Here is a 17,532-nt window from a genome sequence, read left to right on the forward strand (position 1 = left end):
CTCAGTCAGTTTGTCTTTATTTTATATAAAACTTTTCTGGCATTAATGTGTTCTTTTAAGGCCTGTCATGCGAACAGTTCAACTCAAAAGTGTAGATTAAGTGAAAAAGTGAGGAAATGTTGGGATTTGATCCTCTCACCATTTGATTCTAAATCACACTGTTTGCTTGTTGATATACCACAGGTAGGCAGACTGGCACACGCATGTGGCTATTTGCTTCCTAACCCAACACTGTATATGTTGCAGATAAATATAAATATTTTTTCACTTCCTGAACTAAGTCTGAAAGAGGAAGAGACCAAACTGAAAGCAGAGGTGGAATTCAGCTGTCAGTCCCCAGCGAAGATTTGTCACTCCGGACCACCGACCACAGAGAAAAACAGCAGTTGTGCAGGTAATTACTAACGTATGTCATAAATGAGTGGGAGAGTCCTTAAAAGGCTGCTTAGGGTCTGCCAAGGAGTGAAAAAAATGAATAGCAGGGGAACCAGTGAGCAGGTGAGAAATGAGCAGACTGGATGATCTCTTTTACGGTGTGTTATAATAGGTGAGTTAGAAACAGACAAAATGCACAAAGCAATTTGTGCAACTAGAGCACGTGTTCGTGAAAAACAAATTCAAATCAGTAGAAGTGTATAGCAATGAAGGTCTAAGCTCACTGCCCCAGTGTCACTTTGGTGTTCTTTGTCTTCAGAGCGTCCTTTGTGATTTGACAGTCTGGCATATGCTGAGAAATAAGAGGCCTGCCACTAGAATTCACTTCCTTGATAGAATTTTTCCAGTTCAACTTTAGCTCCACGTGTGACAAACATGTTCACAAACAGTGGTAGTAGCCTGTAACTATAAGGAGCCAGCATGCTCTCGCACAGAGACTGTTGGTCCATCACCCCATCTAATGTCTGGAGGGGGAGCTGCAGATTTGCAGGAGATTAAAAACTGTGCGGCATTTTCCTCCCACACAACCAGCTGACAGCAAAGAGAGCAAACATCTGTATTGTTTATTATCTATTGTATACATGAGCATACAAAATAGAAAAATTGTTGCCCAAGAGATCTTTAAACGTGCTGAATGTGAATGTGTAATAACATTCTGATTATGCAATAACAGGCATTTATGTGTAATTTGAATGTTCTGCCCATTTCTGCATGCATGAATTTTCCTTTCATCTCTCAAGGCCATGCTGGTTAAGTAAATTAACAACTAGATCAGAACTGGTAGTCACAGCAGTTTGTGACCTTACCTTGTGACTGGCACAGGTTTGGCTCCTGCTTTGTACCCAATGTATTTAAGATGGGCTCTGGCTGCCAGTGACACTAAAACTGAATTAATTAGGCAGAGTAAATAAATGGATGGATGAAACTTACGATTCTAAATTTCGATATAAACTTGTTCTAATGGTGTTCTTGGATAAGAAGGAACAGTTCAACTGAAAAATCCAGGGTCACGCTGTAGGGAACCAATGCATTATAAAGATTTCTTGATTGATAAGATTTCTATACATTTTTGTAATATCTATTATTTAAAATAACGTTATACAAGGACTAAGATTGTGTTTACTTTGAAAGATGTTCTGTAAAATAAAAAATAAAGCTAATGCATGGTAGTTTAACCCACACAATTGCTGGTTCAGTTCCCATCTTCTGTCTCACTGTGTGATGCAAACAAGTCACTTAACTAACCTGTGCTCCAGCTGTGAACTTGTAAGTCACCTTGGATAAAGGCCTCAGACGGATATCCAATAATAACAAACATGAATGATGAAATAAAAGCTGTTTTTGTATTTATTAAAAGCAATATGCGATTGAGAGATAGTGCTTTGGGATATTGCTCACTGTGTAAAAGAGACTGATGAGCTTAAGCGCATTCTGTAATAGTGCTTTATTAAAAAGGCTCTATAGATACAAACATTTGTATTTTTGGTTGGAGCATTCCCTTAATGACTTAACCTCTATTAGCTACCATCATTTCAACCTCGCTTGTCTCTGGGAGAAGCTAAGTACTCTTGATAATGATGTACAGTTAGAACATTAGAAAATTAGAAGAATTGTGATAAGAGCGGGCCATTCAGCCCATCAAATTCACCAATCCTATTGATCTGGATTGTCCAAATTAACATCAAGTTGATATCTGAAGGTCTGTAAAGTTCTTCTCTCCACCACATTACGTGTGTGTATCGTTCTTTGCATGTAGAAAAACTCTCTAATACTTCTTCTGCTCTTAAAAAAATTCCACCTTTGTCCCTATGTTGTTGTTGAACAATTAAGTAGTTATGGCAATTATGCTTTCATTTTCTGTTAAAAAAGAGCTATACATTTAATAATGATAATAATAATACATTTTATTTATATAGCACCTTTCTAATGCTCAAGGTACTTAGTTATTTCATTGCTGTTTTTATCCAACTTGACTTACAAATCACAAAGATATAATAGAATTGCATTCTGCCTTTCTACATTTTGATCACACACAGGCTAAGTGATTTACTTTGGGACTCATTTTGACCCACTGGTGGGTGGAGTACAAGTAATCTTATACCATGTCAGCCAGTGCCTTATTGAGGAAGTGACATCTTGACTCAAGTTTGAATGGCCCTGCTTAAAGAAATATTGATGGAGTAAAATTTATCTGATGGCAGTACAGACTGTAAAATGCTTGCTGTGTAGCAAATGACAGCTGATTCAAGCTTACTGGTTGCATCATAACTTACTGTATAATGTCTAAAGCATGCAATCTTAAATGTTTCTTCAGAAGGCAAGACGGTGGCAGAGTGGTTACAGCTGCTTCCTGCCAGCTTCAGAACGTCTTCAAATCTCAGACCACGCATTGTTTTTGTGAAATTCTTTATGCTCTCTTTTTGGGGTTGTATCCATAGCTCAAAGATGAATGTCATAGGTAGTAGGTGTACCCCATGGTCTTCTTTGTCCCTGCCTTGTGCCCAATGTTAGACAGATAGTCTCCAGCCTCTTCATACCCTGAATTGCACCTTTAAAATGGATGCGTGTTTTTATAAATGAATTTCCTCAGACTTTTGTTAATCAACCATTGTTATGTCCACAGTTGATAAACTGCTAATTGCAGGGATATATAAATCAGGTTATGAAGAAACTTTAAATAAACCAGTGAGGGGACCATGTTGGACATAGTCCAACAGAATACATACGAACGAGCAAGTGACTGGACTGGTCAGTTATAGTGAAGACATGCCAGAGGAACATCTTGTGCTCAACTTAAACTGTTGACTCATAATTGACTCCTTACATTTTCTGCATTATTTGGTTATTTACCTACTTTAAAGACCATCTTCTGTGATTAACAGTTGACCACACAGCTAAGAGGAGGGGTTATGATTAACATTTAAAATACCAAATGAGAACGAAAGTTGTTTTTTATTAATAAAGCTGTCTTTGGAAAGCTCAGTCTTCTAATTGACCCATTTAGATGTCCCACAAAATTCATTTCAAATTGACAGAGAAGAAAAGCAAGCTATATAAAATTAACATAGCATTTTAATTGTGTTTATATTACACAGCACAGCATTAAGTATAGATGTTTGTATTGTATTTTGAACAAAAGCACAATGTAATGTAAAAAAAAAATATGAGTTGATTGGTCCCAGCATAGTTGTTGTTATTCTAGAGGCCCAATGTTCTCCTGAATACAATAATATGACTTCAGAAAATGATTGAAAGAACTGAAAGCCTTTATCTATATTGCTTATTACAGAAAATGTATATTAAGGGTTATGGAACAGAAGAGGTCATTGCTGCCTCATACTGTGAAGACCCTTTGACCATGTAGAGCCCTGTTTCTCACACACTCCAAAGATATGTTTGAATCAATTGATGGAGTTGTCCTATGATGGCTTGACATCTTGTTCTCCTGGCTCCACAAAATCCTGAACAGAAAAAGCCTGAGTGTGGGCAGAGGTAAAGGTAGATAAAATAACGTATAACATAACATTCCTGCTTGAGAGTTGCACAACAAGTGTGACATTAAACTGGGTAAAGGAATCTAAAAGAAAGAAAACTTTACATTAGCAATTGGAGAGCTCTGATTTTCTTTGGACAATCAAGTGGCCCTAGGATGGGATGAGCCCTATTGTTGTTGTTATTGAAGAAGTTTCAAAGTTTCACAAGCAAATGCCATGAGGTCACCAGTGACCTAATATTTGTATGCTGACAATAAGCAAGGTGGGTCTCCTCAACCAGTAATTGGAAGCAGAGAACCTCCTCTACTGTCCACTACAAAGGGCAAGCTACACCAGGATGTTTAATGATTCTTGCCTCTGAAAAAATGATACATAGCTAGCATTTTTCCAAATGACTGTCCTACCTGGCAGTCACAGGACATTGGGAGACATTCTCAGCCTTAAAATTAACCTGTTATGATTCTGGCACCACAAAATAGTGAAACATGTGGGGCCATCAAAAAGACCCATAAAAATAGGTCTCACACAGACAAGTATGCTAATATGCAGATGGGAGGCTTCCGGCTTGTCCAGGCCCCAAAATGGAAATGAGTTTTTAAAGTTAAAAGTATATGAATCTCAGATATCTCGAAAAAGTCTTACAAGAGAGAACCATTGGAGTCTGGCAAGTCCCACAAAAAATCTTCATAAAAAACAAAAAATGCTCAAAAGAGCAAAAAGGAGTTGCCAAACAGGCAATCCAAGGTAATCCATTCCCAAAACACAATTTCAAGGAAGTATCCAATAAACAGAGCAAAATGTCAACAAAAACAGTAAATCCAATAACAAAAACAATTTCCAAAAAGCGAGTCAATGAACTGCTGAAGGACTTGCTTTCCCTGTCTGCGTTTAATTTTGGCAGTGAGGCAAAGGTGAAGCCACCAACAAAATGCAAGTAACACAGGAGAACAATGTCACACACATTGGAAATACATAATAAATAAACAGAAGGAAATTAACAGAAAATATATAATTGGAATAAGCAACTATGGTTATTCTCCTCTGATCTCTCTCATCAATATCTGTAGAACTACCACTCACTGGAAATTTTTTGTTTTCTGCACCATTCTGCATAAATTCCAGGTAATAATTAAAGTTGTAATACTAATTACAGAAATATTCAAACCAGCCCATCTACATCAGCAATCATGCCACTGTCAAAATTACAGAGATTTCATTTTTTCCCCATTCTGGTGTTTGATGTGAGCATTAACTGAAACTCTTGTACCTGCATGATTTTATGTATTGTGCTGCTGTCAAATGATTAGCTGTGTGGCCAATAGGGGGCACCCAGAGCAAAAACACCTGACACAACTCAGTCACACATCAGTTCAAGAAACGGTCGTTTATTAGTTAACCGTACTTTATCACCATAACAAATCAGTCCAGCACCACACCAATAGCCAATAAAACATTTCCGTCTCCCTTTGTGTCTCTTCTGTGAGTGTCATCGAGAATACTCTCAACTCTGATTCTCCACCTGAGGCGACACACCTCCTTTTATGTCAGACCCAAAAGCACTTCCGGTGTCATGGCATTGCATGATGGAAGGATTTCTGAGTCATACAGAAGCACTCCAAAAAAGGGAGGTCTGTTCTTTACAGCATTTCAACAGTTCCCAGGCAACTAGAGTGGGCTCCAGCTAAGGGAGCACTGCCACCTCTCGTGCTGGTGGATGTCCTTTGTCCATCCATTATCTGGGCATCCCAACTGGGACAGAAAACAAGGACCATCCCAGCTGGGTTATGCCTCCATTCTTGTACTCTATCCATTATGGAAGGAGATCCTTGACTCTAGACAGAATGCCCATCAATTCAATCAGCTGATTAGATTTCATGGATGAACAGGTGTACAGGTGTTCCTAATAATATGCTCAGTGAGTATTATAGCCACATAATAGGCTGGTTGAAGGTGTAGGTTATTTGCCTTAATAAACAAGTCTTGCTAATAAAATAGCCATTCATATTATATTCATATGTTTCCATTATATACAGTACTGTACAAAAATCATAGGTCACCCAAGAAAATTATTTATAAAGCTACTTACCTGGGCAGTAAGTGTTAATTTGGCCATGAGAACATTTCATAATATTAGAATAAATACAAATAAATCTGATTTGTTTGCACAGCTGTGGCTATCCTTACAAGTACGTTAATTCCGAAGGGCGTGACAATCCCGAAAGAGCCAGTTCAGGTGGGGCTGCACAAATTGCCTGCCTGACAATGGTTACACTGCTCCTATTTGTGCTCTTGTCATTGTGTGGAGGGAAAAAAAAAAAACAGGTTTGCTGTATTCTGGGAAGTAACATGCAAATTGCGTGAAGGCTGAAGTTCATGCACAGATGACAGTCCATAAAGTGAAAGCCACGTTTCACAACTTTCCTATTGAGACAACAGGTTCCAGGCACTGGGGCATGGTGGGGTTGAATACTTTGAGTGGCTGATGTCTCTGAATAGTTTGACAGCGGTTTGGGAAACTGGCACCAGCACTGGCACGGTGCACATACATGTGATCTTGTGAAACAGCTTCACCAGGAGACATTGGATTCTGACGGAAAAGCAGGTGGGCAATAAATAAAACAGATATTAATATAGAATGTCTGCCGAGACGTGGCTACAGCGTAGGTGTGATTTGAGAGTACCAGTCACTCAGGGTTTATTTATGCATATATGTATGTATTTATTTATTTATACTTTGCTGTGTCACTGTGAATCACAGATTTACCAGCCAATTTAAAGGTAGAGAACTCTCATGAGATGACTAGTTCTTCTGAATATGTGTGTCACCCCGGTGTGGGGAATTGACCGTAGCATTTTCTTGTTGTTGGGTTCTCAATTAGCATATGGCATGTTTATGTATTGGGGTACTTGAGATCATTTTCTGATCAACCGCTTTCTATTTCTTTGGAAGCTTTACACTTTTTATCAGGACATGCTTCCTTGTTGTGGGAGGCTCTGTTCAGGTGACATGCGTATCATATTCCCTTTGAGTTTGCTTTGCAAACAGGTGCCACAAGCAGTGTGGGTGGGAAGTATGTGTTAATCATTTTTTTAACTTTTAAAGTCACCTGAGGGTTCTTTCTTCAGATTTCACAGATGGATTTGCAGTTTGCTGAGAGCTTGGATCACAGGGAAATAGGAACTGGGACACATTTAAATACTATTCGAAAGCTGGGGATGTCAACTTCAGGGGTGTACTTCACCTTCATTATATGTTGAGTCATGAAAACTGATATTGGTATGGAACTTCCTCCTAATAGACTGCATTCTGGGTTTCAGGAATCGGTTTTATGTTACTTGGTGGCACCGTGGTAAGCAGTTGTTCCTTGTGTAGCTCCGGAAGACTGTCTTTGAATATGTCTGCATGGATTTTGATTTTGTTCCTGTGTTGGTTTCCTTTCCACATTCTTAAATTGTGACCAAGTTAAATAACTCTGAAATGAACTCTGTATGTGGGAATGTGGGTATTTGTGTGTTTATGCTCTGAGATGGACTGGCATCCTGTTCACCTAGCTTCTGACTTACAACTTGAACCTACAGGGATAGACTTCAGTCCCCCGCAACCCAATAATTGGATTGTGTTTGAAAACAGATGGATGGATGGATGGAGTTTGTGAAGGTTTAAGGAGAGATCCAGTTAATGAAGGTATAAGAATCTGGTAGGGTAAGTAGACACACCATGTGAATACAGCCAGCAACAGACAGACTAAATAAAAGAGTACTCACTATCTGATCTATTTAATGAAATTCAGATTTGTGGCGTAGTGGTTTAGGATTTGATCTGTAAATCTCCAGGTTGTCAATTGAATCTGACCCTGATCAAGTCCCTTTATTTTCCATTGCTCCGTTATGTGAGATACAGTGTGGAAATAAAGAACATAAGAAACAGAAAAAGGTTTGGGGTTGCCCCCCACGATACAGTAATACAGTTCCTGACAACAAGAAGATTGAGTCCAAAATAGAACTGAGTAGCAGTATTGAAAATGGCGGTTATATAGGAAAACTAGTGGAAGTCATGTCAGAAACTCTAGAACCAGAAGTGATGTCACTGAAGGCAGAACCAGAATTGACATCTTTAGACTTAAGCAGGACTTCCTTCAGCTGATCTGCAGAGGATAAAGGAAAGCATCAGCGCACACCGCCACCCACTGATCTGGTATGTAATTACAACCATTCAAGCCCTTTAGTTGGCTCCCGTGTGCACGTGTATGACAACAGCAATGATTGTACTAAACACATTTTATTCGTAAGCCACTTTTATTATATAAATAGATATTTGTTTGTCAGATCATATAGGGGATCAATACCTGTAACTTCTTCATTGCTCACATTTTCAAAATGCAAGTTTCTAAGAAAGCTGCAACTGATTTTAAATCTAAAATTTGTCACATTCTTATCACAGTTCATTGAGCAATGACCTAAAGACTGCTATCCTAGTGCCTTCCAAAATGCACACTATGCAAAAAAAAAATGTTTTATTTAACGTAAGCAGCCTTCTCAGCTACAGATTTCCAGGGTGTCACTGATACTGAGACTAAGAGTACCACAAAACTGGCAGCTCCCATAATGAAGGACACCTGCGTACTTTATGCTCTATGATTATGAAAAGGAGACGTCCACACCCAACTGCCTTTTGTTTCAGACTTCTGTGGAGGGACACACCTGAAGGATGGCCTGCATTGGCATTAAAGGATAAGTTTGGTATTTTTCAAGTCAGGTATTCCTTCACAATTATGGTATATGACAGTTGCCACAAGAAACTGCATTCTAAAGTGAGACTTATCTTATAAATTAAAAAAATATCTAGCCTGGTCTTGCTTTTTATAATGAAGGCAATGAATACCAGGGATCCAGATAAAGAAAAGCCTTAAAACCAGATACATAAACTTTGAAATAGCAAGGGTTTTAATTTAAATCTTACTGAATGCATCCACACTTTGAAGTTGCAAACGCTTCAATTTAAGAAAACGTGTTTTCCGCATTTCTGAGGCATGCTTGTGACAACAACAAAATAATCAATTTTTTCAGAGATTCTTGGTCCTATTTTTTGTCAATGTCAATTTATTTATATAGCACATTTAAAACAACATAGTAATGCTGCGGCCAAAGTGCTTTACAATAATAGAATAAAAGAAAAATAAAAAAAAACCAAAAACAATAAACAATAAAACGTAAATAGTAATAAAATATATGAACATAAAATTAGATAGATAATAAATAGAAATAATGTTATATGATCACAAAGAGGAAAACCATCAGTATTACTGAAGGTCATTGAATGCAAGTGAAAAGAAGTGAGTTTTTAATCTTGTTTTAAACTGTTCAATTGTAGACGACTCCTTTATGAGATGAGGTAAAGAGCTCCACAGGCGAGGGGCACCAGCTGCAAAGGCCCTGTCCCCCTTGGTTTTACATTTGGTATGAGGGACAACAAGAGACAACTGACCAGAAGATCTAAGCACTCTGGATGGCTGGTGTAAAACACACAGTTCAGATAAATAGGCAGAAGCAAGCTCATGTAAAGATTCAAAAACTAGCAGCAAGATTTTAAAATTAATTTGAAAACTGACAGGCAGCCAGTGTAAAGAAGATAAAATAGGAGAAACAGAGTCATACTTTCATGCCCCAACCAGAAAGCGAGCAGCAGCATTTTGGACCAGCTGTAACCTGTGCATCAGAGATTTGTTAATCCCAGAATACAGCGAATTGCAATAATCGAGGCAAGAAAAAATAAAAGCATGAGTAGCTTACTCAAGATCTTTAGAAGATAAAAAGGGCTTTATCTTACCTAATAGACAAAGTTGGAAAAAGCAACTCTTGACTACAGAATTTACTTGTTTCTCAAAAGAGAGGTTACTGTCAAAGGTAACACCAAGATTGCGGACTTGAGGTTTGGAAAAGGCAGAGAAAGAGCCGAGAAGTCCAAGACCAAGACCCCCTATAAGCACCTCCGTTTTATTTTGATTTACATCAAGAAAATTATTGGCCATCCAGGATCTTAGTTCAGACAGACAGTTGTGGAATTGATTTGTTGCAGAGTTGCAGACAGGAATATAAATCTGAGTATCATCAGCATAGCAGTGAAAAGAAATGTTAAATTCCTTAAAAATCGCTCCAATAAGGTGAAGGTATATAGAGAATAAAATAGGACCCAAAATGGATCCCTGAGGAACACCACGTTTAAGAGGAGCAGTAGACGAAAAAGAGGAATTTGAAGTCACTGAAAAGTGTCTACCAGTTAAATATGACCTGAACCAGTTTAGAGCAGCCCCTTTAATCCCAACAAGATGTTTGAGCCGCATCAGCAATATTTCATGGTCAATGGTGTCAAAGGCAGCGGACAGGTCAAGGAGGACAAGGACTGCCGCATCACCTGAGTCAGTAATAAGAGAGATGTCGTTGAACACTTCAGGAGTGCCGTTTCAACACCATGATAATGCCTAAAACCAGATTGGTAGGTCTCAAATAAATTATTGGAGTTAAGGTGATCAACCAATTGATTATAAATAATTTTTTCTAGACTTTTAGCCAGAAATGGGAGCTGAGAAATTGGGCGAAAGTTGGTTAAAACTCCAGGATCTAATCCTGCCTTTTTTAGATGGGGACGGACTGCAGCATGTTTAAAAAATGAGGGCACAACCCCCGAACTAATAGAATCATTTATAATGGCTAGTAAAGATGGGCCCAACACATCAAAGGCTTCCACTAAGAGATGTGGTGGTACAATATCGAGGGGGCTGGAAGCTGGTTTAAGGGTGTCAATAGTTCTTTTTAGCATTGAAAGTGAGACTTGATCAAAGGAATCTAGAACAATGTCATGATTAACAGTAGGAAGTTCATAGCCAGTTTGAACAATGCCACGGCGGATAGTATCAATTTTGCTGACATAGAATGATAGAGACTGCTCACATGAATGAACAGTACTATTTAATCCCATCATAGAATGAGGGTGAATGGCCGCATTAATTGAATTAAATAACACCCTAGGATTGTTTGAATGGCGGGATTCTAAATCTGCAAAGAAGTCATATTTCGATTTCTTAACTTCAGCCTGGAAATTGAAAAGAGAAGACCTGAATATCTGTTTAGAGATAGTCAGTCCATCTTTTTTCCAACACTGTTCAGCAGTTTGACAGGCTTGGCGCAGTGATCGCATAGTTTCATTTAGCCAGGGAGCAGGTCTTATCTTATTTTTGAGGTAAGGGTACATTTCTTGCTCATTTGTCTTCTTACAGAGACAATCATGTATGGTAATGTAACAATCCAGTTTCTTTTAATTCTTTCCTTTGCTACTAACTCTAAGGGGTCCAGAGTTTGTCTCATAACTGAGCCTGCTCTTTTAATTATCCTGTTGATTTAGTGGGGCTTTCTTGAAGTGATGTTATCATCTCAGCACACCACAGTGTAGAAATCACACTGGCAGTCACAGAGTAGAAGATGTTAAGGATCACACTACATCCACATTAAAGGAGTGTAGTATATTAAGAAGAAAGAGCCTGCTTTGCCCTTTCTTATATAGTTCCTTTGTGATCTGAGACCAGTCCAACCTGTCATTAATGTGGACCCCCAAGTACTTGAATAGTGACCGGACATAGAGGCTTTTTGGTGCAGCAAAGGTCAAAAACCAGTTCCTTGGTTATTAGACAGATAGATATATAGATGATGATAGAATAAAGGATGGAAGATATTGAAGACAGCAATTAACAATAATAATTATAATAACAATATTGGGTGGCAAAGTGGCGCAATGGTAGGTATGCTGCTGTCTCACAGTAAAGGAGACTGGGACTCACGTTTGCATGGAGTTTGCAGGCTTTCACCAGGTGCTTGGGTTTCCTTCCACCATCCAAATACATGTTACTTAGGTGGATTGGTATTGCTAAAGTGGCCCTAGTGTGTGTGACAGACTGGCACCCTTCTTCTCCTTCTTCTTTCAGCTGCTTCCGTTTGGGGTTGCCACAGCGGATCATCTTATTCCTGCCTTGTGCCTTATGATTGCTGGGTTAGGCTGCTGCTGCCCAGTGACTCCACCGTGGTTAAATGGGTTAGGGAGATGAATGTATGCCTATAGCATCTGTTCAGTTCTTGAAATCTGACTAAATGTTACGTGTCTGATCAATATTCATTTTCACTAAAGCACACTTGTGCATTATCAGTCTAGTGACATCAGGCAATATGATTGAGAAATAGAGAAAGAGTTTCCATACGGTGTAAAAATATGAGCGATTGTAAGTGTGCCTTTTTCAGTTATTATTGTCTAGTCGTCTACAGAACAGAGACAGCAATTCACTTTTGGGCATCAACAATCAGTAAGGTCAGTAGTGGTTGTTGGTGATGACTTTAATAGATAAATCCACAGCCCTGTGGCTGAGGTTTGCCACAGAGGAGGGCAAATGGGATACTTAGTGAAGTAAAGCGCACAGACAGCCTCCTTTTAAAAAAAAATGCTAAATCTCACAAAAATGTTTACGCTTTGCTTTTTATTACCTTCTTAAAACAACATGGATGCACTTTTTCTGCAATATGTGTGTAATCTCAAGAAGTGGATCAATACTCAGTAACATTTCTGGCTTGAAAAATGGATGTATTTGATAAAATGTACGATATTTTTTACAATGGGACCTCAGTGCCCTTCACCTCCATTATAATATACAAGAGTAACCAGTTATTTATAAAATATTGCAACATCCCTATCGAATAAACACACTCAGGAGCCACTTGTCCGGGGGAGTCTTCCAAGCTGTCTTTTTATTGAATATGCTGTGATATTAACGGTGCCGGTGGCGCAGTGGGTAGCGCTGCTGCCTCGCAGTTTGGAGACCCGGGTTCCCTTGCGTGGAGTTTGCATGTTCTCCCTGTGTCTGCATGGGTTCCCTCCAGCTGCTCTGGTTTCCTCCCACAGTCCAAAGACATTCAGGTTAGGTGCATTGGCAATTCTAAATTGTGCTTGGTGTGTGCGCGCGCGCTCTGCGGTGGGCTGGCGCCCTACCCAGGGTTTGTTTCCTGCCTTGCTGCCTGTAGTTTGGATGTAACAGGTTGGATAATGGATGGATTTCCCAATACCAATTTGCCTATTATAACTGGCTGGGAATCTTGTTTTTCGAGTATGATTAGTTGTTGTTAACCTCTAGCCAGTGGCTTGTTCTACCTATACTTCTTTATTGTGAAGATTTGCAGCAGTCCATATTTTACTTTAATATTTAGTTTGCTGCTGTCAGGGATTATGTGTGTTTTGGATGTGCCTTGTCTCTTGGCATGTTGGAGAAATGGGACTCTGGAATGTCTGATCTTAGCCTCATTTGGGGGATGTGAGAAGAGAAGGGAAAGAGAACAAGTTAGTATTTGTTTGTCTTATTCCCCTATTTTCATATTTGGTAATTTATTAGTCAGTTCACTGATTACAAAACCTGAAAGTGTAGATGTGAAGCTAGTGATAAAGCTAAAATTTAAAACATGTTACTCCTTTCATCTAATATCAAAAATGTTTCGAAGCAGTCAGAAGCAGTATAAATCTGTTCAAACAGAAAGCCTCAATCACAACTTTAACAGGAAAAATGTTTTCTCATATCACACACCCTTAAAGGCTGAGATATTATTTTTACAGGAGATTCTACTTAACATTCTAATTATGGTAAGTAAACCAGAGGTGTGGGAATTAAAATCCACACAACAATTTCCGCTTGTAGTGACAGATGTAGTATCGGATTCTGAAGGAAGATATGTTATACAGAATATGGTGGGTAACCTTTATGAATCTAAATTAATTCTGTCTAACATATACCAAACATGGACAAAAGAGAATTCATGTTTAACGACTTTGCATGAGTTCCCAATATGAGAACTCACAAACTTACAATGGCTGGAACCTTTAATTGTGTATTGAATTCAGACATAGGCTTTAAGCATTCCCAAATATAATTATCTAAAACTGCTGCAGCAATTACACAATTTATTATGGTCCACAATCTCCCTGACCCGTGGTGATTGTAATGCCCTAATTCAAGATATACTTCTTTCTTTTTGTCTGTAAATCATTGTTGTTACAGAAAATCACAATATCAAACCAGATTTATTAAAGACTGACACTTTGGTTTGGCCCAATAGATCTGCATGGATTAAATTATGTTATATCTGTCCAAAAGTTTTAGAACATATTAATAATATGCACTTGGATTAGTTCGAATTGGAATGTGGAACCAGACAACAGTGCCCATTATCACCTTTACTTTCTGCCATTGTCGTTGAACCATTAGCTATTCATTTCTAGGTAAGCAATCAGCTAAGTTAAGCAAGTAAAGAAGCTCCTAAAGGAAGGGCTTATGCTGATGATATGATGTCTTTTTTCTCAGACCCACAATTATCTCTAACATTAGTTTTAAACCTGCTAGTAGAATTTTGTAAAATTCATACAAATTCATAAGATCAATTTGAATAAAAGCATGCTTTTTCCACTGAACTCCTTGGCACATCAGATCAGGATGGTTAACTTCTGACTGACTGTATCAGAGAAGTTTAAATAGCTTTGGATAATTATTTCAAGGAAACGTTAAAATATCTTTAAACACAATTTTGGTAGTACAACTGAAAACATCAAACAGAATTTTAACAGACAGTCATCCCTGGATTTTAACTTAGCCCGGATAATCAATTTTGTCAAAATGAATATCCTCCTTGAGCTCCAATATCTTTTTCAGAGGTTCCCTATACAACAAATCTTTAAAAAAGTGCAGTAGACTCAATTGCAAAATCATGTTTCTGGAACTCAAAACATCCATGTTATAAAAATGCAACTCTACAGAGATCTTGAAAAGAAGGTGGAGTAATTTCCTAACTTTCAGTGCTATTCCTGGGTTGCAAATATTTGTGCAGTAAAATACGGGAAATTCGCAACTGTTCACAATTCTACACCTGCTTGGTTATCAATGGAAATTAAATGCAGTCTTCACTGTATGTTCTGCTCTGTGCTCCAGTTAATACTAGGTATCATTAACAACATAGCAGCCCAGTGGTCCACAGTTTACTAAAGATATGGAACCAAGCAGGACACATTTTAAAGCAGAGAAAACTCTACATGATACTCACTTATTGCTGCCTTCTCAAACCTATGCTGTATTTAAATTGTGGAAGGATTACAATAGTTAGAACAATTAAGATATAAATGTAATTTTCCAACTACACACTATATACAAACTAGCTGTGCTCCCCATCTAAGACAGGATGAAATCTTAATAATACACCTCAGTCTTAACGTTTGAAGTGGCACCATACAATTCATTTGTCTCTGTTATATGCCATTTTGTATGGGATTCGTAAAGTCAGAGTTAATATTTGTGATGAGCCATTTGTTGGAATGACAAATGCAGTACATTTCATTATGAAAAATGTCTGTGATATGTCATCTTTTTTTTTAAATGACAGAGACATGGCAACTGGATAGACACTCAGACAGACAGAGAGAAACTTATCCTTTTATGAAGGTGGATTAGAAACAAACTGCTAAAGCAACCTAATCCACAGCTTTCACCTATATCTACCCCAAGAAAATACAGGGTAGTGTGGATAAAGATTCAGACAGCATCTCCAGAGTATATATAAAACAATTATGGAATTTATGCTTTACTGATTTCAAGGAATGATTGGAAAAGGAATTTTTAATTAAAACTTTCAAAAAGAAGAATGAAATTAAGCCATTCATAAAATACATTTGCATTCAATATGCACCAACCACATCATAATTCAAATCAAATTTTCCCACTGAATGCATATATCTCATTTTAAATTGTACCCAGGGCACAATTCAACATGTACGTAAAGTCAACAGAAGCCTGAGGTCAAATGTTTTGGGAGTTTATTACATTGAAAACATCTTGGCAAAAAAAGAGAATATATTTCAGATATAACCTGACAGTTAAAATTAATACTCACACCTTTACATTAGTATTTGGAGTTATGCCAAATGGGTTAAAAGTGTGCTGTGAAATGTCAGTTGTAATATTGTGTAAAATATTACTTGCATGAAGATTCCCAGTTCACCTTTTAGAACTATCCATCCATTATCCAACCTGCTATATCCTAACTACAGGGTCACGGAAGTCCAATCCCAACCAACACAGGGCGCAAGGCAGGAAACCAACCCTGGGCAGGGCGCCAGACCACCGCAGGGCACACACACACCAGAGACAATTTAGAATCGCCAATGCACCTAACCTGCATGTCTTTAGACTGTGGGAGGAAACCAGAGCACCCAGAGGAAACCCACACAGACACGGGGAGAACATGCAAACTCCACTCAGGGAGGACCCAGGAGGCGAACGCAGGTCTCCTAACTGCAAGGCAACAGCGCTACCCACTGCGCCACCGTGCCACCCCCTTCTAGAACTATTTGTTCTCAAATTAGAAAAAATCAAAATATTGTTATAAAGGTTCAGACATTTTTCAGTACTTGACAAGAACTTGAAACTCTAAAGCAAACTTGTTGGGCTGGTTTTCAACTTCTATTCTTTGTTTTGTTTTATTCTATACAAAGAATTTTTTTTAAAGGGATTGCCTGGCTGGTTTTTCTGGGTGGGAGCTGAATGCAAAGATTTTTTTGGATTGTTTCCTAGGCATATTATTGTACTTGCTATTTTATTTTAATTTATTTGATTGAGTTGTCTTATTTTGTAATGCTTTGTTTCAAATGAAAGGGTTTATAAAACAAACACAAATAAAATAATTACCCAAGGTGGGAGATGCAGTGCAATGGGAGGAGGCATTATGTAGTCTGATGGCTGCAAATAAAACTGAGCTCAAGCAGTGCATCTTAGCATTCTGTGGTGGAATGAGCCAGTAGCTAAAGATATTCCAGGATGATACGTCATGAAGAGGATGAGCAGCATGAGTCTCAGTGATCTCTAATTTTGCAATTATCCTCTTTTCTGCTTCAGCCTCCAGTGAGTCCAGGGTCAATTCTGTATTGCTGGTCTTCTTGGTCTGTTTATCAGGAATCTGGCATTCCTTGAGCTGGTCTTTCTCCCCACAGTATAGAACAGGGGTCATTAAATCGATTTGACCTGAGGCAAAACTCTCACAGAGAAAATACCTCTTAGGCTGGGCTGGGACGAGTCATTCCTGGACATATATTAACACCATATACTGTATGCACTAAAACATTAAGTGAATTCAAGCCTGTCAAGTTTACATCTGGGCAAAATAAGAAATGATCAAATATATGTTGCACTGAATTCATTCTGGTGATATTACCATTCCAGATGTGCAAGTTTAAACATTAAAATTCATGTTTAAGGCAACTTTTACTGTTTACCCAGAACATAACTTTTAAATTTCAGAGGGTGGGGCTGCTGGAATTTTGGCTGAAAATGAGCCGTTGTAACTGATACGTTGTAACTGTTGAAACTTTACTTTCACTTTTAGTCTCAATAAACTGTGCAGTAACGACAAACCATCACTACTAAAAATTTAATCTTATACAATCAGACAGCTTTTTTACTTAATTAGTTGATATTTTATTCTGCTGTTAATAAACTTGGTTAAAAAACAATCACCTTTCTTAACAGATTAATCA

The 17,532-nt window shown here is 38.2% G+C and overlaps 1 protein-coding gene across 5 annotated transcripts in view; it reads left to right on the top strand.

The window, feature by feature from the left end:
• Positions 1 to 297: 297 nt before the first annotated feature.
• Positions 298 to 17,532, top strand: part of LOC120525922 (DENN domain-containing protein 2D-like) — a 117,928-nt gene continuing 100,693 nt past the window's right edge. The window contains exons 1-2 of one of the 5 annotated variants that reach the window (XM_039748611.1): positions 6,311 to 6,531; positions 7,509 to 7,632. The gene's annotated coding sequence lies outside the window, so the exon portion shown is untranslated. Of the gene's footprint in view, positions 395 to 6,309; positions 6,532 to 7,261; positions 7,280 to 7,508; positions 7,633 to 17,532 lie in introns of those variants that run through there. The other 4 variants (XM_039748618.1, XM_039748613.1, XM_039748610.1 and 1 more) reach the window with 4 other exon arrangements.

This window comes from Polypterus senegalus, chromosome 3, assembly GCF_016835505.1.
Source record: "Polypterus senegalus isolate Bchr_013 chromosome 3, ASM1683550v1, whole genome shotgun sequence".
NCBI lineage: Eukaryota > Metazoa > Chordata > Cladistia > Polypteriformes > Polypteridae > Polypterus > Polypterus senegalus.